We start from the raw sequence: 26680 nt of genomic DNA, 5'->3' as shown, positions 1-26680 counted from the left end.
TCTGTTTTCGTCACACGTCACTTTTCGTCACTACCGAAACGGGAAAAAAATGCACAAAAAAGTCACCACCAATCAGCTTTAAATAGCCTGAAACGTACTCCTAACAGGTTTTTGGGGGAACAATTTTTTTTCTGTTTTCGTCACTCGTCACTTTTCGTCACTACCGAAACGGGAAAAAAATTCCACAAAAAAATCACTACCAATCAGCTTTAAATTGCCTGAAACGTGCTCCTAACAGGTTTTTGGGGGAACAATTTTTTTTCTGTTTTCGTCACTCGTCACTTTTCGTCACTACCGAAACGGAAAAAGAAATTCACAAAAAAATCACTACCAATCAGCTTTAAATTGCCTGAAACGTGCTCCTAACAGGTTTTTGGGGGAACCATTTTTTTTCTGTTTTCGTCACTCGTCACTTTTCGTCACTACCGAAACGGAAAAAAAAATTCACAAAAAAATCACTACCAATCAGCTTTAAATTGCCTGAAACGTGCTCCTAACAGGTTTTTGGGGCAACAATTTTTTTTCTGTTTTCGTCACTCGTCACTTTTCGTCACTACCGAAACGGGAAAAAAAAAATCACAAAAAAATCACTACCAATCAGCTTTAAATTGCCTGAAACGTGCTCCTAACAGGTTTTTGGGGGGACAATTTTTTTTCTGTTTTCGTCACTCGTCACTTTTCGTCACTACCGAAACGGAAAAAAAAATTCACAAAAAAATCACTACCAATCAGCTTTAAATTGCCTGAAACGTGCTCCTAACAGGTTTTTGGGGCAACAATTTTTTTTCTGTTTTCGTCACTCGTCACTTTTCGTCACTACCGAAACGGGAAAAAAATAATCACAAAAAAATCACTACCAATCAGCTTTAAATTGCCTGAAACGTGCTCCTAACAGGTTTTTGGGGGGACAATTTTTTTTCTGTTTTCGTCACTCGTCACTTTTCGTCACTACCGAAACGGAAAAAAAAATTCACAAAAAAATCACTACCAATCAGCTTTAAATTGCCTGAAACGTGCTCCTAACAGGTTTTTGGGGCAACAATTTTTTTTCTGTTTTCGTCACTCGTCACTTTTCGTCACTACCGAAACGGGAAAAAAAAAATCACAAAAAAATCACTACCAATCAGCTTTAAATTGCCTGAAACGTGCTCCTAACAGGTTTTTGGGGGGACAATTTTTTTTCTGTTTTCGTCACTCGTCACTTTTCGTCACTACCGAAACGGAAAAAAAAATTCACAAAAAAATCACTACCAATCAGCTTTAAATTGCCTGAAACGTGCTCCTAACAGGTTTTTGGGGGAACAACTTTTTTTTTTCGTTTCGGTAGTGTCACTACCGAAATGGAATCCACTCAATAACATGACTGGACTTGACTCGAGTGGGAATCGAACCCACTCAAATCAAGTCTCTCCAATAACATGACTGGACTTAACTCGAGTGGGAATCGAACCCACTCAAGTCAAGTCTCTCCAATAACACGACTGGACTTGACTCGAGTGGGAATCGAACCCACTCAAGTCAAGTCTCTCCAATAACATGACTGGACTTGACTCGAGTGGGAATCGAACCCACTCAAGTCAAGTCAATCCATGTTATTGGACAGACGCTCTACCAGTTGAGCTATGCTGTAGGCTGAGAGTTACAGGTTTCCTGGTGGTTTTAACTTGTTTTTCTAGAAGTTAGTCTGCAAAGGGAAGCATCACTAAGGATATCAGTCAATTTATCCGTTGCCCCAAGTTACCGGGGACACTTGACTCGAGTGGGAATCGAACCCACTCAAGTCAAGTCAAGTCATGTTATTGGACAGACGCTCTACCAGTTGAGCTATGCTGTTGGCTGAGAGTTACAGGTTTCCTGGTGGTTTTAACTTGTTTTCTAGAAGTTAGTCTGCAAAGGGAAGCATCACTAAGGATATCAGTCAATTTAGCCGTTGCCCCAAGATACCGGGGACACTTGACTCGAGTGGGAATCGAACCCACTCAAGTCAGGTCAAGTCATGTTATTGGACAGACGCTCTACCAGTTGAGCTAAGCTGTTGGCTGAGAGTTACAGGTTTCCTGGTGGTTTTAACTTGTTTTTCTAGAAGTTAGTCTGCAAAGGAAAGCATCACAGTAAAGACACCAGTGGGATTTGAACTCATGGCCTCTGGATCATGAATACTGCGTCTCAACCCATTGAGCTAACAGATGGCTGACAAGTACAGCCTTCCTGGTAGTTTTCAGTTGATCTTCTGGAAGCCAGTCTGCAAAGGAAAGAATCATAGGAAAGACATCAATGGGATTTGAACTCATGGCCTCTGGATCATGTATACTGCGTCTCAACCCATTGAGCTAACAGTTGGATGACAAATATAGCCTTGCTGGTAGTTTTCAGTTGATCTTCTGGAAGCCAGTCTGCAAAGGAAAGAATCATAGGAAAGACATCAATGGGATTTGAACTCATGGCCTCTGGATCATGAATACTGCGTCTCAACCCATTGAGCTAACAGATGGCTGACAAGTACAGCCTTCCTGGTGCTTTGACTTGAACAACAAACAAGACAAATAACTTTAAAGAAATGTGTTACAGCATAAATATAAATCTTTTTCATGGGGGGGCCTGACACTACATCTTTTCACATTGGGGTCCACTGCCCAAATACATGTCAATTTGGGGGGTTGACAAGAAAACGTTTCAGAACCACAGATTCCAAGGAAACAACTGTAGGTGAATGGATAGAGTCACTGACTAGTGAGCCGCAGGTAACAGGTTCAAGCCTCAGCTACAGCAGCAAGTCAGGATGTCAAATCAAATAGGTATTATTAGGAGTGAAATGGTTGTGTTTCTTCACCCCAACTGCACATGACATCAGTTTACATACGTTATTTTCAGTGATGAAGACAAACCGCACAGACGTTCACTGTACTTTAGTGCATTTTGTAAACTTATGACTCTGAGTAGAGTATAGCCTGACTTAAACAAACAAATAACAACTTAGTATAGTCAGATTATTACGAAAGTTAAATCCGAAATAATCACTAAGTGTGGAGACCAAAATCGTCCCCCCAAAAACCTGTTAGGAGTACGTTTCAGGCAATTTAGAGTTGATTGGTAGTACTTTGTAGTGACTTGTTTGGTCCCTAACACCACAAATGGTTTACATACTCTTTACGAATGTCTTACGCATCATTTGCTTAACATGAATGATAATTCTAGTAATTGTTTGGTGTCTGCATTCATGAAAGCCAGGTAGTTTGCAACAGGTAAGGAGAAAGTCCACATTAACAGACAGTCATAAATGATGAACTGTCTTCACTTTACTGTAGGGCACATAATAACATGTACAAAGGATTTATAGATATTTTAGGAATGTTTTACAAAGCATGTTAAACATGAACAAACACATTAACAGACAGTTGTAAATGATGAACTGTCTTCACTTTACTATAGGGCACATAATAACATGTACTAAGGATTTATAGATACTTTAGGAATGTTTAACAAAGCATATGTTAAACATGAACAAGCTACCAATAGCTTGTATATATTATGTAACATCAGTTACAAATGATTTAATAATCATTTACAGATGTATTATACATGGCTTATTCATGAATAGTTACTAATACCTTTATAGATGATTTGTAACCGTAGTTATAAAGGTTTTAGTAATCATTTACAAATGTCAATAAACAGGTTGTTAATGATTTGTTAATAGTCTACAAACTGCTTATAAACATTTATAAATGCTTTAGAATGGGTCGTTACAAATGATTTAATAATCTTTTACAGATGTATATAAATGGCTTATTCATGAATAGTTCACTACTTACTAATACTTTACAAATAATTTGTAACTGTAGTTATAAAGGTTTTAGTAATCATTTACGAATGTCAACAAACAGGTTGTTAGTGATTTGTTAATAGTTTACAAACTACTTATAAACGTTTATAAATGCTTTATAACGGGTCATTATTGTAAAGTGCTACCGACAGTTGTGTATGAACTTGGGGTCCTTGACATGGAAATGTTTGAGAACCACTGCAATATACAGTATGTGTTTGTACGCATATGTGAATGAATGCTTGCTTACCCAAAAATGGCTCTGTATTCTGGAAGCTGGTAGTGCTGATAGCTGTAGTGCGGCTGAGTCCAGAGAAGGCTTTTTCTGCGATGTTAAAGAGCACTTTCTTCTTCTCCAGCGTACAGCTGGACACTACCAGCAAACTGGAATTACTGGAAACACCAGGAGACACACAGCACACATCTCAAAAGAGTGCTACCACATTTTCAACCACAAATGTCATTTATTCAGTCTCTAAAATTCAGTCCCTTACATATCTTATTTACCTTTTGGCTAATATGTCATGGAATCACACACATCACTCTTTTATAATTTGTTGTACGATGTTGCTTGTAGAAATGTATGCTAATTTTACTACTTTCTTTTTTATTTGTGAAAATGCGTGAATTATTATTATTAGGACTTTTATTTCTATAAAATAATAATTGATTCTTATTTTTGCCAGCCCAAAATACAGATGCCAGGGTTAATTAGGTTAAAAATAGTTTTGGGTGGGGCGCCCGTTGGCCTAGCGGTCCAGGCGCATACCATATATAGCAGGGATGTCAAACATACGGCCCGCGGGCCGGATCAGGACCGCTAACTAGTTTAATCCGGCCCGCGAGATGATTTTGCAAAACATTTAAAAAAAAAAAAAAAATTAAATTCTAAAAATTGTTTTTTGGCCAAGTCTACGCCTGCAACCACACGTAACTTCCACTTTCCTCTTCTTCTTCCTCGTCTTTGTATTGGTATTGTTTGTGTTGGAGCGCCTCAGTGCGGCTGCAGAGTTCATGTGCAACCTCTACCAGAGAGAGATAGAGACACTAGAAACTCTGCTGGAGACACAAAACAAATTGTGTAGACTTGGCCCTTTGAAATAAAATGTATTTTGGCACAAAAAAAAAAACATTTTTTTTCTTAACGGTTATCGATTAATTAATCGGTAAGGCCTAACGGTAGGTAAACGGTTAATAAAATGTCTCCATTTGGCCATCCCTATTTGTGAAGTTTACATTTTCAGAATGTGCTTGTACTAACTAAGACTAAGTAAAGTAAACAAAGAAAACTATCTGAAGTTGTTGTTATTGTTATTATTAGTTATTATGCAATGATTTTACCGGTCCGGTACCGGTCCGGTACCGGTCCGCTACCGGTCCGGCCCTCTGGCCCTCCTCCATGTGGCCCCTGAGCTAAAATGAGTTTGACATCCCTGATATATAGGCTCTAATACAGTCTGACAGAGTGTCGCGAGTTTGAATCCCAGTCCCGACAACCTTTGCTGCATGTCATTCCCCATCTCTCTCTCCCTGTTTCCTGTCTCGCTCTACTATACACTGTCAATAAAGCCCAAAATATTCCCAATTCATTTTTTATAATGATAGTTTTTTGCATTAATGTCGATGTTCAAGTGTGTGCAAGTAGTGAAGAAATACTAAAGTAAACATGATTTACGATACTACTGGCTCCCTCCCCAACACCCCTCACCTGAGGGTGTCCTCTGAGATGGTCTGTAGGACACTGGTATCCAGGGAACACAGGTTGGGTCCCTTGACACAACTGAGCTCTGCACTGCCAAGACTGTTGCCCGCCTTAGTCAGATACTTGGAAATGATGGCCTTGGCCTTGATGGTGACAAAAAATGTGTTAGTGCCATATACATGTACTGCACACATTTACGAACACACATGCAAAAAAATAAATATAATCACAACGCATTATGTTTTCTCACTTTTACACTGATTACACTGCCTGCCAGCCAGCCAGACAGACAGACAGACAGACAGACAGACAGACAGACGCTCTACCTCCTGAGCCACTGCCGCCCCCATGTATATTATTTGTCAATAACACCATCAATCAATCAAAGATCATTTGTATACTTACCAGAGCTGAATCCCACTCCCCATCTGAAGAGTCCATTAAAGAACACAGTGTGTCAATCTGTGTGATGTTCCACATGCTGATGTCATCAGTAGTGGCGTTGCGTGACGCAGGCCCCAGCTCCTGGACTTTCTCTTCTGAGATGAACGACTCACTGACATAGGCCTGACGTTGTGGATAGAGACATATTAGTGGATAGAGACATATTAGTGGATAGAGACATATTAGACGGGACACCAGATCAGAAATGCAACTGGAATCACTTTATTTGCGATACCTGTTCATTCATGCAATACATTTACAAGACTTTTATCTTGGTGGTAATGTGGTCAGACAATATTAAATATTATGGTAAAAGGACAACAGCCTCACACGCAAGAATACAATGCAAAATACATTGGAAACAGACTTTCCAAATGTCTTCATGAAGTTATCATTTAATTGGATGAAAGACACCAGGCGCACAAGAAAATACCAATTGTTGACCACAGGGTTGTTGGGGGGCAATATTTATATATAATATATTTGTTTTTACATTCATGGTGTAGCCCCTTTAAAATGTAAGCCATTTAACATCATCACAACACACTCACATGACTTGGTAGACATCACAGGGTGGCTTAACCTAAGAAATAAAATAAAAGTCCATGCATTATAATAATAATTATTATTATTATAATTACTATTATATTTTGCTGTACGTTTTTTAAGCTGTCATAAGACGCTCTACAGATGAGGTTACCTCTCTAGCGAGCAGAACCAGGTGGTGCAGGAACTCAGGAAAGTCTCCTTGAGACTGTGTCAGATGGTCAAACACTGCATGGATGATGACGTCTTTCTCTGGAGGAGTAGGCACCAGCAGCATCTCTGCAGTCTGCTTCGGAGTCAGGAGGTGTAGAATCTGGACACGTTTAAGACAAGAGACAGACAGACAGGACATAATGGGAGAGGGCAGGATATGAGATTTAACCACTGAAGCCCTATTTTATACGTAATCGAATTATAATGTCACACTCGCAAATCAGCTATTACGTTTTTGAAAATCTTGCAATCCTGTGATGACATGCCCAAAATATACGCCAGGTTGAAAGGTTATTAAGTTACTGAAATTGTAGTGTCAAGTACAAACAATCAAATCAATGTTTTCAGTAAAAAATGTTCAGATTGTCCACACTCACTCCAGAGAAGTCACGGTTGAGGTCATAGAAGTCTGTGATGGGGGCGAACATGGAGAAGAATCCAAAGTTCTCCTCCAGCCATTCTGCACTATGGCTGGATGAGGAGACACACCGAGGATCTGAAGATAAATACACAAGTCAGTGTAGGCTATAATAGTATAGTATTAGAATAGAGTAATATTTTACTCAAAAATGTACCCTGAAAGCAACAGAAATTCCTGTACATCTGCAGACAAATGGTCCTCTGAGCTTGTCTCTAGCTATGGTTACTTGGTTCACTTACCGGACGTGTTGTGATGTAGCAAGAAGGAATGGATGAAGTGTTCGTACATCACTGGGCTGTGGTTGTGATCAGGATCCATGAGACGCATATGATGACTCAGGTCTTTTACTCTGGACTCAGCAATGCAAAGAAATGTATCATTATTCCGGGACTATTTTGTGTATTTCGACTATAAGTGTTTTCCAAACGTAGGGTCTTACTCTTGACCCATTTTTGGGTCACAGACCAGGTTTTATGAATTAAAGTAAGGTAAAGTAAATATCCTGCTTGTTTTTTGTTTTTTCAAAAATAAACAAAGTCCCACAATCTTTTTTTTTTTAAATCAACAGATTTTCAGAAATTAAAGAAAAGGAAAAGGAATACAAAAGATTTTCAGAAGATTTTAAGAAATACATTTTTTAAATATGCATACTTTATAATTCATAATGATTTTTCTTAAAAGTTTAGGTCTATGGACGTATTATGTGGCGTGTACATGCCAGCCAGCTCAGCTAGGGTCCAGTTCAGCAGGGTCTGGGTCAGAGTCATGCTTCCGATCTCGGATACATTTCTCTGGAGAGCAACAGATAGATAGGAATGTCAGGGTCAGGTTAGCAGATGTAATATGCATAATCATAATAAACTAGTCATATAAAAACAAGTAATTGGCTTCTCATATATGCATATAGTATATGTATGTACGCTGTATGTACCTCACGTGTGAGAGACACAAACTCACTGACGAGGCTCCCAACAGGTCTGAAAGCTCCCATCAACCCATTCACCACCTGCAAGTGTTTCAAAAAGAACAAAATAATATTGTTTAAGGTTATGAAGATTACCATCAACAATCTGGTAAAAGTTTAATTGGATGAAAGAAATGTATAATATTTAAAGCTATGCAACCTCTCTGAAGCTATTCTGTGGTGGTGATGGTGGTGAGTAGGGGCTATGTGAGGTGTATGTGTATCCGGGGGTGGGCCCAGGACCACCGGTCATCAAGCTGTGGAAGACCAGGCTGAGGGTCCCGTTGTCCAGGCCTGCAACCTCAGGCCTCAGTAGCAGCTCAGCCTTCTGTTCTGGAGACAGCAGGTGAAGAACCTCCAACTGCAACCCGGAAGACACGGAGAGAAGGAAGGTCAATTAATAGACAGTGTAGGGGAAGTTACTTTTAATTATTACACATGACTTTCAATTAAAAGTAATCATCGTCTTCACTTGGACCACAATAACAAAGGGTGGGTGTAAAAATGTATCTGTCACCCCCCAGACGTTACGTTTCGCGTCCGGAGGAGCAAGCCGGTAATTCAAACTATACCGTTGACGTTTAATTGTTTTGTTTTAGTTTTTTTATCCCAAGAGAACAGTCGAATAATGACAGTTACAAAAATATAAGCCTGTATTTGGCCTCCCAAAAGATGCATAACAAAGAGGCATCAAATAGAACAAATAGACTAATTCCAATATTTATTTTGTGAACGTGAACACAGCTTCTGAACCATTCCTTAGCTCCATGGTTACTGAACTAAATATTGGACCCAATCGTCACAAGACACACAATATGTACAAGATTTTCATACTTTTTTTAGAGACACAAATGAGGAGGAAATCAACTTTGTTATTGACTTTTCTCTATCCCAGCAACACACTCTCGCGAGATTTGGGAAGATATCTGAAAGGTCCATCTGCAGTCTGACGGACAAGACATAGAGGGCGCTGTCCCTTATTTTTTTTTTAACTCTATGCTCTTCATCAATCATTATGGACATATTAAACATTAAATTAAATGTGTGTTCCAATGCTCAATAATATAATTTTCCATTATTAACTGTCTTGGTTGATGGGGTATGATTTGGGAATCATGACATTTTGCTAATCATTCGTGGTAAAATATATACCATATAAATAAAAGGCCCTGTTACAATGTTGAGCATAAACAGGAGCACATCTAGCATAAGACTGAACTAGAATTTTCACAATTCAGGGCAATTGCAAAGTGTGGTTGTGCCGAGTCCGACGCAGAGTTCTGGGTTGCGGCCATGGGGGTCCAAGGAATCCATCGTCACATACAGTTCACAGTCCAGTCTCTCATTTATAGTCTATGGTCCAGTCCCCAGTGGTGTTGAAGATCTCAAAATAAATGATTTGCCTTTTTTTTTACCTTATTGTTCTGATCTGAGATATTGTGAGGAGACAATACCCTGTGTATATAGAGTAAATGGCATATCTGCTATTTGCAAACAAGTTGTAAATACTATAAGATCTTAATATAAGATTCAGCACCTATTTTTCCCAGCCTGATAATAGATATTAAATACCTTGTAATGTACTTGGGAATGTCTCACCATATAATACATGTGGAACCATTACGATACATGTCGACCTGGCTAGTAGCTGGTTTGAAGCCATACGATTTTGTATATTGTAAAATAGATACTCCCCAACATATCAGGCACATCAATGTTACTGAATGGCGTCAATACCACAATGAAAAAATATTGTTTAGCCTACATTGTGACAGGCTTGTCATCACCAGGCAGGAGTTTTGGTTAAGCTCTAATGTCCATGTAGATTGCTTCACAGTTTTACACACAGTAGAGGGATTGAAGTCCATTTTGTCCAGCAGGCAGAGATTATAGTCTGACAACAATTTCAATTACAAGCTTTGACTCTTGCATGGATCAAACCGTTAAGTGTATAAGTTGGTCGAATAAATTAAAACACCAGATTGTAGAAGGCAACAATTATTGTCAGTTAAACAAACAACTTTTGTGTATTATGTTCATATGTGTATGGGCTTAGGTATTAAGAGATGTTACATTCCAAAGTTTCACTTTTTCTTCAGCTTTAGTAGAGAAGAACCCTTCTGATCGTGAATAGTAATTCCAAAAAAGAAAAAAACACACATCTGTATTCATTGTAAATGTTAAATACATGTGACTAAATACATTACCACACATATAGATTCACTTTTCAACCACATGGTAAAAAGAATAATAAGTAGAGACAAAGCAGAGCAGATATAGTTTAAAGTATTTATTAACACAATTGTATTATTGGTACCTTTACTGTAAGCAACACCATCAATATATTTGGTATAATGTCCTATCAATTATTGTTATTATAGTTGTTGTTATTATGATTATATATGTAATAATAGTATGGTTATATTTTATGATTCTATATATAGGTTAATTATAGTTATTAGTGATAATTATACAATTATATATTATGGTAACTATTACAATGCCTGTAAACAGTTTATTATTGAACTAACTCTAACTTTTAAGTAAATTCAATATTTTCCAGGGTGAAGCAAAAAACCCGCCTCCTATTTCAGCCAATGTAGGAGTGCACGGGGAAAAAATTCTTGCACCGACCCATTTGTTAAAAAAGGGGATCAAGCAAGCTCCTGGTAAATATATTAATATATTATTAAACAACATGTAACATTCTGAAAAATAGGTACAAATTGTAGGGCTGCAACTATATTGATTAAGTTAATTATCTCAAAGTGTATTTTGTAGATATCTAATTTTGTATTTATCAATGAATCAATGTGTAACATTTTCCATAATTATTTTGGGATTACATTTATTAGTTTAATTAAGAAATTAAGTCCTATTTTAATAAGTGTATATTGGCTGTTTGAATAAAATTATTTGTCAAAATGAATTAAAAAATAATTTAGTCCTAATAAGTGTTACAGTCTTACAGCCCTAAAAACAAATGGTGAGTTAAACATTTACAACATGCACATGTAAATATAAGGTAGTGGGTCATGAAAAGGCAGTATACAATCCAAAATAGTTTGTTATGCATTTGTTAGAATTGATTATTTCATGTGTGAGTTTGTTATTAAATTCAGGGATGGCCAATATTGTGTTATAGAAATTGGGTACTACCGGTTCACGAGCCACAACATAAATGGAATGCAATTATCTTAGAAATATGACAATTATTCACAAAGAACATTCCTGAAAAGTAGAAAAAGGTTAAAGGCAAAAAAAATGTCAGTGCTGGACGGCTTCTGAAAAACAGGGAAACAAGTGTTAGTGTTCTTTTCAAACAAATGCTTCACAATCAATAGTTATGAAAAAAGACAAAACAATGCTACAATATGAATAAGACAAAACAATGCTATAATATGAATAAGGCAAAACAATGCTACAATATGAATAATACTGTGATTTATGCCTTGATTTCATGGATTTATTTTTGTTCTTGTGGCATTCCTAAGACAATAATTTGATGACCGTGTGTATTTCCGGTAGGAGACACAAATAATCTACTTTGTGTCTCCTACCGGATACATTAGCTGGTAGGAGACGGGAATCAAATTATTGGCTTAGGAATGCGACAAAAACAAAAAATAATCAGGCTTCATAGGGTGTGCAATTGATAGAAAATAAGTAATTTTTTGGGTGAACTCCTCCTTTAAACACTGGCCCTGAAATGACCCAAAGACACGTAGGCACACAGAAGTGAGCATGTTTGTATGCCAGGTACTTATTAAAGCATACTTTCAAATGGAAACGAATATACTAAATAATACATTGCATCCACGACGTGAAAACACAGCAACTATACCAGTTAACTACACCACTGTACCAGTATGCAAACACAGTCTTACTTAAGTAGGGGTGCGACTGCTATTATACTGCTTCTGGGTGAATACAGTAACTGCCTTTAAAACTAAATTGTGATTTTGAGAGACCAATTTCATCCAATCAGGAGAGAGAACTCATACAGGACACATCCTATACAATCAAGTTGTTGATTATGGTTGGATGAAATTGCCAACACACCCTTAATTTTCTGTTTAAAAAGGACCTGCAGAGACAGGCTGTTCCCTGTTACTAAACAAACACAAAGCAATGATGGCTATCAGCATATAGCTTTCTATAAACTGGACAATAGCAAAGAAACAGTGCCAAGATCCATCTTGAAAACTGTCATATTGTGCTGGAACATTGGCCACATATGGATAACCACACCTCTAATCACCCCCCTATTATCACCTTTCAGTCAGCTGACTCGTCCACGCCTTTATCTCCTCCAGGCTGGATTACTGCAATGCACTACTCATCGGGATCCCAAACAAGAGCCTCCAAAGGCTCCAATACATCCAAAACAGCGCTGCTAGGGTCCTGATGAGAGTGCGAAAATATGACCATATCACACCCACCCTCCGCTCACTTCACTGGCTCCCCATCTCCTTCAGGACCCAATACAAGATTTCCCTTCTCACCCATCAGTGCATTTACGGCAACGCCCCCCCCCCCCCACCTCAAAGAACTCCTCACCCCAAAACCTGCCACCCGAAGCCTCCGCTCCAACAACACCAATCTTCTTGTTGTGCCTGACACCAACCTCCGCACCATGGGCGACCGGGCCTTCTGCCACACAGCCCCATGTCTGTGGAATTCCCTCCCAGACCACCTGAGAGCGCCACAGTCCACTGATGCTTTTAAAAATGGACTAAAAACCTACCTTTTAAAAAAAGCATTTTTCAAATTTTTCCTGGACTTTGTTTGTTTTTCGTACTGAGTTTTAATTTCTAAAAGTTGGCCCTTTAGTTTAGCCTGGTTGGGTCTATTGTAATTGTTTTGTTGCCTATGCTGTTTTTATGCTCTGCTTTTAATCTGTAGCACTCTGACATCCGTGAGAATGTAAAGTGCGTTATAAATAAAATGTATTATTATTATTATTAGCTGACAACTATAGAAAATGTAAGCAACATATACTTGTCACCTGAATACCAGTGGTTCTCAAACTATTGTAGTGTCAAAGAGCTTCCATTTTTTAGCCTATGCATTAAACCACAGACCCCCACAACCTAGTATTTGACCTCAAGACAATGTCAACAAGCCAACATCAGATAGTTACACACCTTGCAGTAGGTCTGGGATGGTGTGTCTGTCACCTGGGTCCGCAGCAGGAGCTGTAAAAAAAAAAGAAATACAATATTTTAGACACAACGCTATGAAAGTACATGCATATCAATAGACAATAGCAAATCTACAAGCTGACAAGTGTCCAACATGTTGCATTGTGAGCTTGTAGATCTGCCATTTTCAAATAGCCAAAGTTTAAATGGGGCTGAAGTGGTTAATGTACCCTATGTTTTTTTAAACAATACCCAAAATCTACAAAGTAACTAAAGTTTTCTAACAATTGTAGTGGATTAAAAGTACAATATTTGCCTCTGAGCTGTAGTGGATAGAAGTACAAGTACAGTATTTTTCTATGCAAACTGATACAGTAAAAATCACAGTTTTTGCTGGCAGCAGTGGCACACTATTACACTGTTCATATGGCAGTCAAAGAGTTAAGCTACAGAGTATATATATTGGCAATGCCTCCTTAAAAACGGACAATGGACTGACCACAAGAAAATGTCCATATGCTAACATTAGATAGTTAGATCTAAAAGGTTTTGATTTGCACATGTGTCATGTTATGTTAAACAAACCTTGCAGTAGTGCAGTCTGGGACGGTCCCCTCAGTCCACAGCTGTGTTGGCCAAGATATCAGATCCAGTGTACAGCCACGCCACAGCTGAAAATTTCAAGCAAAAATACTGTATTTTAGACACAAATATATATTTGTCACTATATAAATATAGTGACCGTTTGCAAACAGTTTAGAGCCGGATCTCAATGGGATGTTTTGGTCACGATTAGGTAGCCTCCAGAATCACTTTTATTGCCACAATATGCAAGATGAACCATAAGGACATTTTCTGCTGTATAATTTATATTCTGCAAAATGTAAAGGACCCCCCAAAATGATATGAATTTGGCCGCGGACCCCCGTCTCAAAATATTTTGTTCCATGGACCCCCAGAAGCAAAGATTTGAGTTATTGTTCGCTTTAAAAGAATATATATTTTCAAAAAATAGCAGATCTACAAGCTCATAGCGCGGCACTCGGTGCCGCGCTGTGAGCTTGTATATCTGCTATTTTTGAATAGTCAAAGTGTAAAATAGTGCTCAAATGAAAAAGTGACACAGACGCTTCCTCAGGTCTTAGTGGGTTAATGCAAGGCAGTTGAAGAGCCACATACATACATACATACAGCCACATATACAATGGCCTCACGACACTGGGTTTCTGTGGTTAGCTGGTTTTCCTCACAGACGGGAGCTCTGTCGCCAGCATTTGGACCACCTGTAACAGTGTAGAAACCACATATACTGCTGCAATACTTTCCTTTTTTCCAGGCCTGGCAGACAGTTTTTCTCATTTCAAAATATATCCAGGAAATTCATGACCGTGGGATTCCTGTTATTAACTGTAAAAGTACATAAAGAAATACATTCCCGGTTGTCAGGGCCAAACACTCTAAGAGAAGTTGTCAAACAACATTTACCTGTATGTGGAATGGTCATTGTGAAAAATATATCAGTGAAAGATTATATCAAAAAGTAGCTTTTTTTTTAATTGAAAACATATTTTACAGGGTAGATTGGGGTTCCCAGAGATGAAGAATTGACCCCAGAGATGAATTGCACCAAATGGGGGTCTGTGGCCTAGTGCACATAACAATTAGGGGTGGGGGGGGGGGGGCGGGTCGTTGAAATTCAAAGGTTTGAGAATCACTGACCCGTACAGACAGTAGAATGGGTGTATGTGTACCTGTGGTCCAAACATGACAGCGGCGGGTGCTCCCATCAGGTCCGTTCCGGGCATGCGGCGACGGATCTTCTTGCAGAACTGTCTGATGTCGGAGCAGGAGGTGTCCAGGTCCTTCAGCAGGATGCAGAGGCTGGAGCTCTCCTGACCGGCGGTCAGGAAGGCCCGCAGGCGAGCCGACTCCACTGCCACACAGTCCAGGCCACTCTGGATGAACTGAGACACACCCATGGATTAAAGCAAAATACAATCTCACGACTGAATAAAGGTTTGTATGACCAAGTCGTAATGTGTGATTTGTGAAACAGTCGCAGGCGCATTGAGAGCATAGGTGCGCAACATGATGCCATAGAAGACATGCTGGCTTCTATGGAATACAAATGACTGAAATCAGTCGTGGCGAGAACTTGAATCCATGCACACCAGGCACTTATTCTCTCTCTCCATTCCCCTGTATCTCAGGGGCGCCCACCCTCTAGAGCCTGGTTCTGCCCAAGGTTTCTTCCCAATAACCACATGAACCCTATTCTGGGGCAAACATTTGATGACAATGTATTTCAGTGTAGAGCGAAAACAGGAGTGGATCTAGAATAGAGTTCTTGGGAATCCAGTCAACTAAGTATAGGGTTTAAGTGGTTAAAAGGAGGGTTTTTTCCTTGCCACTGTTGCCAAATGCTCTCTGGGGGGGAAACGTTGGGTCTCTGCTCTATATGTAAACTGTCTTGAGACAATTTGTTAAATTTGACTATAGTGCCAAATCACAACAGAATTAAAAAAAAAATCACCAAATTACAAAATAAACTTCCTTAGTCTTATTTTGTTAGATCCGTTTGTCTTCACAGTTGCAGTGTATGTAGCTTGCTTTCGGCTTTAACGGGCAAGGGTGTGACCGCATTAAAGGTGCAGCAGACAGCAGCAAACGGTAACCGCCTTCCATTCCGACATCTCGCCACTCCGACTAGTGGCTTCCGCGTGCGGTTAGGGTTAGGGTTAGGTATAGGGTTCGTTAACGTCGGAAAGGCGACATGTCGGAAAGGCGACATGTAACCCAGCAAACACCAACAAAAAATAAATAAAGACAAAATAAAATCACAAGGCGTTGAAATACCTTGATGTGGTCAGCCAGCTGCACGGTGCAGTCCTCTGTGAGCTCCGCCAGGTGGATGCTGTACAGATGCTGGAGGACACAACAGTAGTGAGTTACTTACAGACAAGTAACAAGCATGAATACGTTGAATGCGTATTAATGCAGACCGGACACATGCACAGTTTTTCCATGGAGAGAGAGACACACACACACACACACACACACACACACAAATGTGTGCATGTTTTAAATGCTAGATGGCAGCCTAGAGGTCCTGTATTGTTGTTACCTGGTAGTATTTGATGGCCTTGGTGAGTGGCTCCACTTGAATGGTCTCATCCAGCTGGTCTTTGTGCAGCAGGTCGATGAAGTAGTCCAGAGAGCGCTCGTGGACGCTCATTTCAGAGTACAGCGTGCCCATCCTCTTAAACACCTCCACACTGCAGCCACTCATAGCCCTGGATGAGAGGAGGACATGACAATGGAAGGACAGATAATGTTAGAAGTGGCGAGAGTGGAGAGACCGATAACGTTAAGGTTTTTGTGATACACAGGACGCTCAAAAGTAATGCATTAAGTGTGTTTTCAAACCAGTAGTGCGTTTGCTTTGTTCAGATTCAGGGACCAATATGACACAATGTCGCACTTTCCCTTGCAGCAAAAATAGCAGATTGTAGTGAGCTTGTAGAATTGCTAGTTTCACTATTCGGCATACGGTATGACGGTAAGTATGTAGGGCTTTAGTAGTTAACAGAGGACAAAACTTATAAACGAAATACGAGCGAGAAAAGTTGTCTCTCATTGGACTGAATTTTTATTGAAGATGTTCAATACATTGGGAATAAAGGTGTTCAGTTCTGGATAGCAACATGGAGCATTACCAGAATCTTTTAATTTATTTGGAATCTTGTTATAACGTTTTAGCATGGTGGGTATTCTCCAATGACAACATTCCCAATTTAGTCTCTCATGTGCGATAGTCACTCACTGTTCATATTTGTGCAGAGTGGCCTGCAGCAGGCCCAGGGAGTAGACCAGTCCTGAGGCGAAGCTGAGCTGCTCTCCACGGGATCCCCTCATCGCGGTTCCCTGCAGGGGGTCACCGTTCAGGTCAAACTTCTCCTGGGCCTGCTTGCTGATCAACTCCGCCTGCAGGGGAAATGACACACGGACATGTTGGGAACAGGTGGTAAGCAGAGCCTGAGCGATACATCGGTTGGCTGATATATGGCCATTGTTTTACTTATTTGTCGACGATCAGTATTGTAATTATGCAGCCGATGTGTCCCAATGTTTTACCACTTTCAACAGAGTGTCCCTATTTGGGCATGTCATTTTAAGTGAACATTAACAAACGTTTTCAAAACAATAACAAAAATAGTCGATCTACAAGCTCACGACACATTGTGAGCTTGTAGATAGGCTATTTCTGAAAATGTATGAACAGGGCTTATGTTGTTAAATACATTAAAACAGGGTCCCCACACATTTTTAGCAATGAATTTCCAAAACTTTTCCAAAACTTTTCCAGAATATTTAGCCCAATTTCCAGGCCTATATAACAATCATTCGGCGCAATAATGTGTCTCTTACTCCTATGTAGAATGCCCAAAGATAGGCAGTGTAGCAAAAATAAAGTTTGAGACATACATTAGGCTGCCGTCACACAGCCCGTTCGGCGAAAAACTACTTATGTTACATATTTCGTGTAATATTATTCATGTTTATGAAAATGTTTTGTTTTAACAAAATCCATAGCCAAAAACAATGCATAGCCAAATATTTTTCCAGGACCCTTGATACATTCCAGGACCTTTGATGATGTTTGATCAATTTCAAACCTTTTCCAGTACTGGATTTTTTTATTTTTTTTTTCAAAATATTTCCAGGAATTTCATGACCGTGGGGACCCTGTTAAAATACTTTTTTTTTTACAAAAGATCGGTCAAACATTAGTGGTCTAGGACTCTCCAAAATCAGGATCGACCCATGTGGCATTGGTCAGACTATTTTTTTCGTTTTTTTGCAGATCACACACACCTTGCAGATGAGCCTTGGAATGAGCAGCAGCACCAGGATACAGTCGTGGTCTCCTCCATGGCGGAGGAAGGACTCAGGCATGAAGGCGGTGAGGAGGGACACCTGGCGGTTAGCCTGGCCCACCTCCATCTTCCTGAGTTCCATCTCGATGGCCTGGAAGACACACAGTCAAGGTTGGGTATAGAAGTTAGGAACCATATCCAAACTGCCAGGTACCCATGAAAATGAAGGAATCGGAATTGATAAATATCGTAATAATTTTAGGATCCAGAAATGATTATCCTAATTTTATGATATGAGCGGTTACTATTCATTACTCTTCTTAAACTTTTATTAATGTAAAACTTTTAAACTAAATGTCCATTGATGCCATTAACAAGAATTATGATCACGTAAGCCTAGTGCTCAGTTAAACTGGATACAACCTTTTCCAATCCATTACTTTCCAGTATGGCTTGGCTTGAGTTTTGTGGTAGTGGTACCAAAGTGTCACTTTAGACATTTTATTGTCATTGGATTGATTCAAATCCCCATCAACTCCCAATCAGATTCCTAGCATTCTGACATTCGTCTCAGCCGTACCTTGGCATAAGCTTTGGTCTCTGCAAACTTTATCTTGAAATCAAACATCTCTGCAGGAGGATGCAGCAGAACCTGCTCAGCGTTGGCATTCTGCTGGTTGGTCAGCTCTCTGTTGGTCTCCTGGTGCACAGGGAAAAGCACACACAGACAGCAGTGAGCAATGTGCATTTACTGACGACCTACTGATAATCATAGCAGCTCACTTCTCATTCCTGTGTGTGTGTGTGTGTGTGTGTGTGTGTGTGTGTGTGTGTGTGTGTGTGTTTTTGAATATACTTGAGGGCCACGTGTCCCCATAAGTATAGTAGAAATTGACCTTGTGAAGGCCATTTTCCTGGACACCACAAGAGAATTTGTTAACAAAGACTTTTAGAGCCAAGGTTACAATTAGGAAAAGATTCAGGTTGGGGTCAGAATTAGGATTTAGAGTTATAGGTTCAGGGTTACAAACGGCAAAAAAACTCATGGGGGAAAAAATGCATTTAAAACGAAAATCCATCCTAAAATGTTGCGGTAAGTAAGTATAGTAGTACAACGTGTATGTGTGTAGTGATCTATGCACCTGCAGGCTGGCAGTGAGCTCTCTGTACTTGTTGATGGTCTGCTGGTAATCGGCCATGGTCTCCTGGGCAGCCTCAACTCTCTTGTGGGCCTCGCGGACCTTTCCCCCCCGCTCATGTCCAGCTGCTCTCTCAGCTCCATCTCAGTCTCCCTGCCGTTCTCCTGGAGCTCGTCGTTCATGTCATTAATGGCCTCCTGTTGGGAGGACAGAAGAGGGGACCGACCGTCATGTGTGGTAGTATATACATTGTAAGGCGTAGAACAAAGCCAAATGCAGTGGTGGAAGGAGTACTCAAATCTTTTTACTTAAGTAAAATTATCAATACTACAATGTAGGAAAACTGTTACAAGCTAAAGTCTGGTATTCAAAATGTACTTGGGTAAAACTACAAAAGTAGTGGCATCAAAGTGTACTTAAGGGATAGTTCACGCCCAAAATGACGTTTTCTATCGATTACTCACCAGCAGCGGTTCTGTAAGGAGATACAAAGAATCTCCTTTGTGTCTCCATACGGAACCGCTGCCGGTCATCAAATTATTGGCTAAACTATTCCTTTAAAATACCAAAAGTGAAAGTATTCCTTATGCAGAATGTCCCATTTTAAGTTTTCAAAATGTATACCGGTACAAATCTTTTGAAAATAGCAGATCTACAAGCTCACAACGTGTCACTTCGTGCCACGCTGCAAGCTTGTACAACAATTTGGGGGTCCTTGACATGAAAAGGTTTGAGAACCACTGAGAGGGCGTTTGTAAAATGGGCCTCAGGTCTTAATGGGCTATGAAACACTGATTGCATGCAAGTCGGGGTGAAGAACACAGGTGCACTGACCAGGTCAGTGACCGTCTCTCTCAGCTCCCGGACTTTCTCCTCCAGGTCCCTCTCCATCAGGGTCTCCACCATCTCCACTGACCCCAGAGCAGCATCCACCTGTGACACACACACACACACACACACACACACACACACACACACACACACACACACACACACACACACACACACACACACACACACACACACACACACACACACACACACACACACACACACACACACACACACACACAATCATTACAAGAGGCACATGGTTTGAAAGTCAGGTACAATTATCCATATCCATTTAAATGTCACTTCACCCAATCCCATTCACTAATATCTGCAAATTTGACAGAATGACATTCATATCTGCAAAGGAAACCTGTTTAACCCAGATGGTTTGCCTCTTACAATTTTTCATCACTTTGTATTGTGTTTCTTTTGCTGTGCTTTTGTTCTTTTAAACATTCTATTTTTTTGACAATATCAGCATCAGCAAATACAATATTTAACCACTTTCATTCAACGTCCCGTCCCAATTTTGGGCATGTAAGTGAGAATTTTAGGGCTTAAGTGGGGTTAAATAAAATTAAGTGCATGTGTATTGCATACTTAGCTGTTTGATTGTTCATTGTATAATTAAAGTGTGTAAAATGTATTATTAAAGTAGTTTAGATATGGTGAAATAGTAAACTAGAACATGTTACCCCTTAAAAATGGGAAAGGATCTGTGTCATTTTAGATTTTATCTGCCATTTTTTAACATTTTTGAAAGATCTTGGAAAAACTACTGGTTTAGAAGGCATTTGCAGAATCGGCCTCAGGTCTTAACGATAAAGAGCATTAGCAGTCATCTTTTTAAAGAAAAAGATGAGATCATCTTCATTTTAAGCATGTGGTTCATATCCTATACAGGGGAAGACAGTACCCCCTCTTCAAAATGATAGTGATTCGCTCCAACTGTCCGTACCTGTTCTTTCAGCTCATCGATAGTTGCCTCGGCTAGTCCTCTTGGAGTTTCTCCTTCTGGCTCCTCCTTCTGGCTCCTCACAGTGTCCAGCTTTGACAGGGAGGCAATGCCATAACCAGACTATGTCTTGTTATTGTAAAAGTACAATGTGCGTGTGTCCGAGGCAGCAGAGGACACATACATATCATTTAAGTCAAGTGGTTTATTTTTAAACCACTTGCTTGTGTGGATAATGGTTATTATGACTATCATGCTGTTGTCAAGTCATTCCTGATTGGAAACCAATTGGGTCAACTGCTGTTGTTTTTAAACAGATGTACACATTTTGACTGACCTGACCAAGGCCTCCTTCAGCCTGCCGTTCTGCTCCTCCAACTGTTTGACATGGTAGCTGGAGGCCGCGCCGTCTGTACCTGGAGGGACAGCATGATGAGAGGAACCCGGTAGAGGTGGGAGAGAAAGATACACACAGGGAGATAGGGTTGATAGAGAGTGTGGCGTAGAGAGAGGAGTCAGAGAGAGAGAAAGAATGAGAGACAGCGAGGAACCATTGGACAGAGAGACAGGGGTGGATGGGAGAGAAAGAGAGACAGATACAAACCATTAAGAAACAAGTGTACATAGATTTTTGCGCAGTGATTATCAACCTTTATCATTTTGAGGACCCCCAGTTTGTTTTGCATGAGGTCGCGGACCCCCATTTCATACGATTCTCATCTCTGGGAGCCCAATCTACATGGCAAGGCATCAGTCTGAGTGTGTAAATGGAACCAAATGGACCACTACGGGTCCATTTGGTTCCTAGCAATCAATCAAGCTGGGGACCCCCTGGAACCCCCCCAAGGACCCCTTCAAGTTCCTCAGTCTGGTCCTACAGGCCACTACATTTGGTGGCCAAGTATATTTAAGGAAATTGGAATTGCTTGCAGAGGGGCTCACTGAATCTAGCAATAATGTTGACATAACAAGTGTGATTAGCAAGAGAGGAATGTTTGTGGCAAGTGTAATGTAAAAAGCTCACATTAGATACGGAAGGATCCACACACCAACAAAGTTCTTCCTCAGACACTTTCTCTCTTTTACTTACATTGGGCGTATAGAAACAAAGATCATTTCAAAGTACAAAAATATACCTGTGTGCATGTCACAGGTATATGTCAGGACAGATGACGGCATGATCAACTTATGACTCATTGTTTTTTAACCATTCAAAATAGTTCAGTCTAGTGTCCTGGGTCGTGTAGATTACTCGCTTCGTTCTAAAAACCTGTCATGCTAAAAAATAACGTTGTCCCAGCTAAAACATGACTTGAAGATCAGTTCTGATCAGCAAGCGACATCAGCCAAAGATAATACATTAGGCATAATAAAACTTGTGCCTGCACCTATGAAAATGTACCAACCTTGTACTGCAGTCGATGCCTCCTTCCCTTCAGATGCATCTCCTTCGCGTTGGGATCGTTGAAACTGCATTCACACAGCTTGCAGTGGAAGCGGATGACTTTGCCTTCATTGTTGCGGACCTAAGGAGATGGGTAACACAAAATGTTCAATTCCCTCTAAAGCAGTGGGTTTTAACTTGAACTCTTATAGGATCCAACAGCATGGCTCCAATGTGGAGTTAATTCTGTGTAGCGTGCATGCAAATTGCAAAGTTTAGCACTGATCGGTCCTGTGGTTTGTGACACACAGACCCTCTCATAGACAGGTAGGGTATGGCCGAGCAACGCCGTAAAAATACAATTGTACGGCAGACTCAGAGCCAGTCTTCATTTTAACTCTTTTATACTTGTGTTTGATGGAGTGCAATATAGAACGATTACATCCCCACATCCACAGCACTGGCCTTCCCCTCTGGTTCATGGCCAGTGGGGTTTGTTAAACAAAAAACAGCTGTCTCCCTATTTGGGCTGCTGCAGTTGTGCACACTTTTTTGCCTTACTAAAAAAAAGGACAATTTAACAATAGGCTATAATTTATACTCACAAAAATAACTGATCTACAAGCTAACAATGTGTCGTGATGCGACGTGTTAGCATGTAGATCAGTTATTTTTGGCAAGCAACACCCAAGTGAACTGTCAGAATACCTCTTCAACGTAGTCGTGTGCAGCTAGCACCGCCGCAGACAGCCAATCAGAGACATCATTCTTGATCTCTGGGGCAGCCATGGAGGGTGGCGTTGGCTTGGATATCTCCGCCGCCTTCATCTCATCCGCTTTCGCCGTGGTCTGCAGTTTGTTTCCTCCTGCAAGGGGCGAAGGGGGAGGTAGGGTTCTTTAGTCTCAGACCATTGCTATTGGGCACAAACCCTCTTCCAATATTTCATAAATTGTCTATTTAGTGGCGAAAATAGGCGATGCAAGGTGTTGTGAGTTTGCAGATGGCATTGGATGAAGTGAACAGCCAACAAATACGATAAAACCCGAAATTGTGTCTACTAATGACTTCATCCTTACTGCTCCAAAAGACCACAGCTAGAGAAGTTATTATTTGTAGCAGGGCCTTATTTTTCAATCAAAAGTTACCGTAAACTTACCATAGACATTAGTGAACACCCAACCTCTAATCGTAAATACACACAAAAAATGAATTGATTAACCGATAAGAATTTGCAAATCAAAATTTTGATCATGCAAAAGCAAACAAAACATCACTATTAACACACAATCCCATTCAAAGATTCTGAGTATTGGTTTACTTAAAACTATGACATTCCATTTTACATTTTACTGAGGAGTCACTAGTCCACAGATGCTTTGACTAATGGACAGCATACAAATGCAATAAATCACAATAAAAAATAATAAAAAAGGAAAACAATGACCGTTTCCATTTGCAAGGGCCAGGAGTGAACTATTGGCCATTTGACTGCATGGTTAAACTAGGTTATACACTTGTCATTCTACAAGGCACAGAACTTCAAGAAATGTTATGTTTGGAAACGCACGCCTGGTCGCCGTCCATCACTACACAAGTTGGCAGAGACTTATCCAGACATTGGCATGTAGCCTTTGAGTGCAAAGCACGCTCTGTGAAACCAGCTTCACTCTTTATTAGTGATGAGTGTTTGAACCACTTTCAACCTGGTGTCCCTATTTTGGGCACGTCATTATAAGTGCAAATTGTCAAAAAAAAAATGTTTTATCATTTTTAAAGTGAAAATGGAAGTAGTTTTCTTTATTCATTGTGTGATAAGTACATAGGGGTTCAATGACTTAAACCCTATATACTTAGATGGGTGTGCAAGGGGTCTGTAATTGGCCCCGTCCTTTTCTATCACTCATCAATCTCTGCCGATCTACAAGCTCACACAATGCCTCGTGACGTGTAGTGAGACGATTTTTGTTTTCACTGAATGTTTGCCTATTACGACAAGCCCCGAATAGGGACGCTAGGATTCATGTGGTTGAACTGGTTCAATATAGAGCTATACTAATCAAACAGGAATACAGCAAAAACACAGTACAGAACATAATGGCAACAAGGTGAAGAATGAAGTCATTGTCAAATACCGCCAGGAGACGTCAAAATTCAAAGGGGACCTACTGACCTACTGACCGACAGAGTTGATCTTGGGGGCGGAGGCCTTCTTGACGGGGGGGTGGGGGGGGGGCGGTGGAGTTGGCAGACGACAGACTGTTGCCGAGCGCGTTCTTGCCGAGCCCCCCCCCGCCACCGCTCACTATGTTGACCGGCTTCAGGTAGGAGGAGTTGTGGGTGGAGGCAGAAGCATTGGAGTGACAGACTCTCTTATCCAGAGCGACTCACATTAAGCAAGATAAACACATACAGTACATAGAATGCAGTGAGCCAGTGTAGTGCCTCAGTACACTAGGATCACAGGTAAACCAAGAACCTAGCATCAGTCTAAACCATGGGTCTTCAACAGGGGGTCCTGTTGAAGACCCATGGTTTTTAGTTTGACTCGGTTCCACAGATAAATATTGTGAAAATAGCAGATTTACAAGCTCACAACGCCTCACACTCGCTACTCGAGGCGTTGTGAGCTTGTAGATCGGCTATTTTCAAAATGTTTGCTTCTTTCTTATATTATTTGCCAATTTGGCCAATGTTTGATCAGTTTATATAGTATAATTTGTTGATTAAATTTTCTTTTCTTTCTTTACTTTTTTTTAGGTGTTAAACTAGCTGAGGGGGGGGGGGGGGGTCCCCACAGAGTGAAGTGCTAAGGGCTGAGGTTCAGTCTGAAGAGGTGAGTCTTCAGATTACGACGGAACATTGGAAGTGAGTCTGCAGTTCTAACTGCAATGGGGAGTTCATTCCACAGTTTGGGAGCCAGAAGGGAGAAGAGTCTGGGACGTGTGGAGCGTTGTCCCGGATGTTTTAGGGAAGGTTCTGACAGCTTCCCTGTGTTAGCTAATCTGAGTGAGCGGGAGGGGTTGCAGGGTTGGATCAGGCTTTGTGAAGGTATGGGGGGGGGCTATGACTTTGGTTGCTTTGTAGGCCAGCATCAGTGTTTTGTAAACTTCTGTAGGTTCTGTAGGTCTGTAAACTAGTTGAAGACCAGGCATGCTTTATTTGATGGGGCTTAAGTGCACATACCGGGAGGCCAGTAAGGAGCGAGTTACAAGTTTTGATATGACTGAAGCCAGGATAAGGAGCTGGGCTGATTCCTGGGTAGGGAAGGGTCTGATCGTTCGAATGTTATAGAGTGTAAACCTACAGGATCAAGTGGCCGCTGCATGTGTGCCTTGAATGAGACTGTCCAGGACAACACCAACAGAAGCCACCAGGGAGTTTGTCTATGGAAATAGTGAGATCCTACATGGGGCAGGACTTACCTGGGAAGAAGAGAACCTTGGTCTTGTCTGGGTTCAGCTTAAGGTGGTGAGAAGATATCCACTGTGAGATGTCAGCCAGACATGCAGCGATGCACTCTTCAACCTGAGTGGCAGGTTGAAGAGTGCGAAACAGAGAGAGAAACAGAGTATTTACAACTGTTACAATCAACCAATAGTAAGGAGTATAGGCCTAAGGATCAGATCCTAGATCAGTGACTATCATGAAATTCCACTTGACGATTAATTGTCTTACAAATAATTGCGATTAACAATTTAATTGTCTTTTTTCTGTGAACATTGGAATATATAAATTACGTTAATTTATGTTTAGGCTTTGCAAACAGAAATTGCATATGGCATATAACTTAAATATACAAAGAAATGAATGATACCAATAATCAAAATAAATAATATACTATGGCCAAAATAGGCCATATTTAATCATTTTCTCTCTTTTTTTTAAAGTAGTGGAAATAGCCGATCTACAAGCTCACAACGTTTCGCATTGCGATGTGTTGTGAGCTTATAGAATATATATATATATATATATATATAACAGAATATAGCACATTTTCAGGTAGGTGACAAAATGTAAGCCAATCAGGAGAGAGCACTGAAAAGGCATTTTCTGTTTAATAAAGAGCTGGAGAGACATGGGAGAGACTCCTTCTACTGAACAAACACTCTATAGGGATGAGTACTATCACAATATAGAGCTATTTAACACTTATTTTAACCAAAGTAACTCACATACCCTACATTTAACAATATGGGTGTATAGAACCTGTTTTGAATCTCAAATAATAATAAT

At 40.3% G+C, this 26680-nt stretch overlaps 1 protein-coding gene and 1 pseudogene across 2 annotated transcripts in view; both read right to left on the bottom strand.

The window, feature by feature from the left end:
• The window catches only part of LOC311060426 (zinc finger RNA-binding protein-like), a 110509-nt gene that overhangs the window by 42393 nt on the left and 41436 nt on the right, over positions 1-26680 (bottom strand). The window lies entirely within an intron of this gene.
• Positions 1460-26680, bottom strand: part of LOC311059591 — a 65939-nt pseudogene continuing 40718 nt past the window's right edge. Inside the window, exons 3-24 of the transcript in view lie at positions 23155-23312; positions 22465-22588; positions 21405-21478; positions 21066-21155; positions 20108-20206; positions 19277-19470; positions 18715-18834; positions 18133-18285; positions 17081-17241; positions 16382-16550; positions 16114-16182; positions 15009-15221; positions 13261-13311; positions 8274-8474; positions 8081-8155; positions 7864-7940; positions 7106-7199; positions 6670-6801; positions 5931-6092; positions 5532-5668; positions 4074-4216; positions 1460-1491 (exon numbers count right to left, since the gene is read on the bottom strand). The product of the transcript in view is annotated as an uncharacterized misc_RNA (transcript). The remainder of the gene's footprint in view (positions 1492-4073; positions 4217-5531; positions 5669-5930; positions 6093-6669; positions 6802-7105; positions 7200-7863; positions 7941-8080; positions 8156-8273; positions 8475-13260; positions 13312-15008; positions 15222-16113; positions 16183-16381; positions 16551-17080; positions 17242-18132; positions 18286-18714; positions 18835-19276; positions 19471-20107; positions 20207-21065; positions 21156-21404; positions 21479-22464; positions 22589-23154; positions 23313-26680) is intronic.

The sequence above is a fragment of the Gymnoscopelus microlampas genome, assembly GCF_963454915.1.
Source record: "Gymnoscopelus microlampas genome assembly, chromosome: 14".
NCBI lineage: Eukaryota > Metazoa > Chordata > Actinopteri > Myctophiformes > Myctophidae > Gymnoscopelus > Gymnoscopelus microlampas.
Note: the sequence above shows the minus strand (reverse complement) of the source record. Positions and strands in the feature narration are given on the sequence as shown.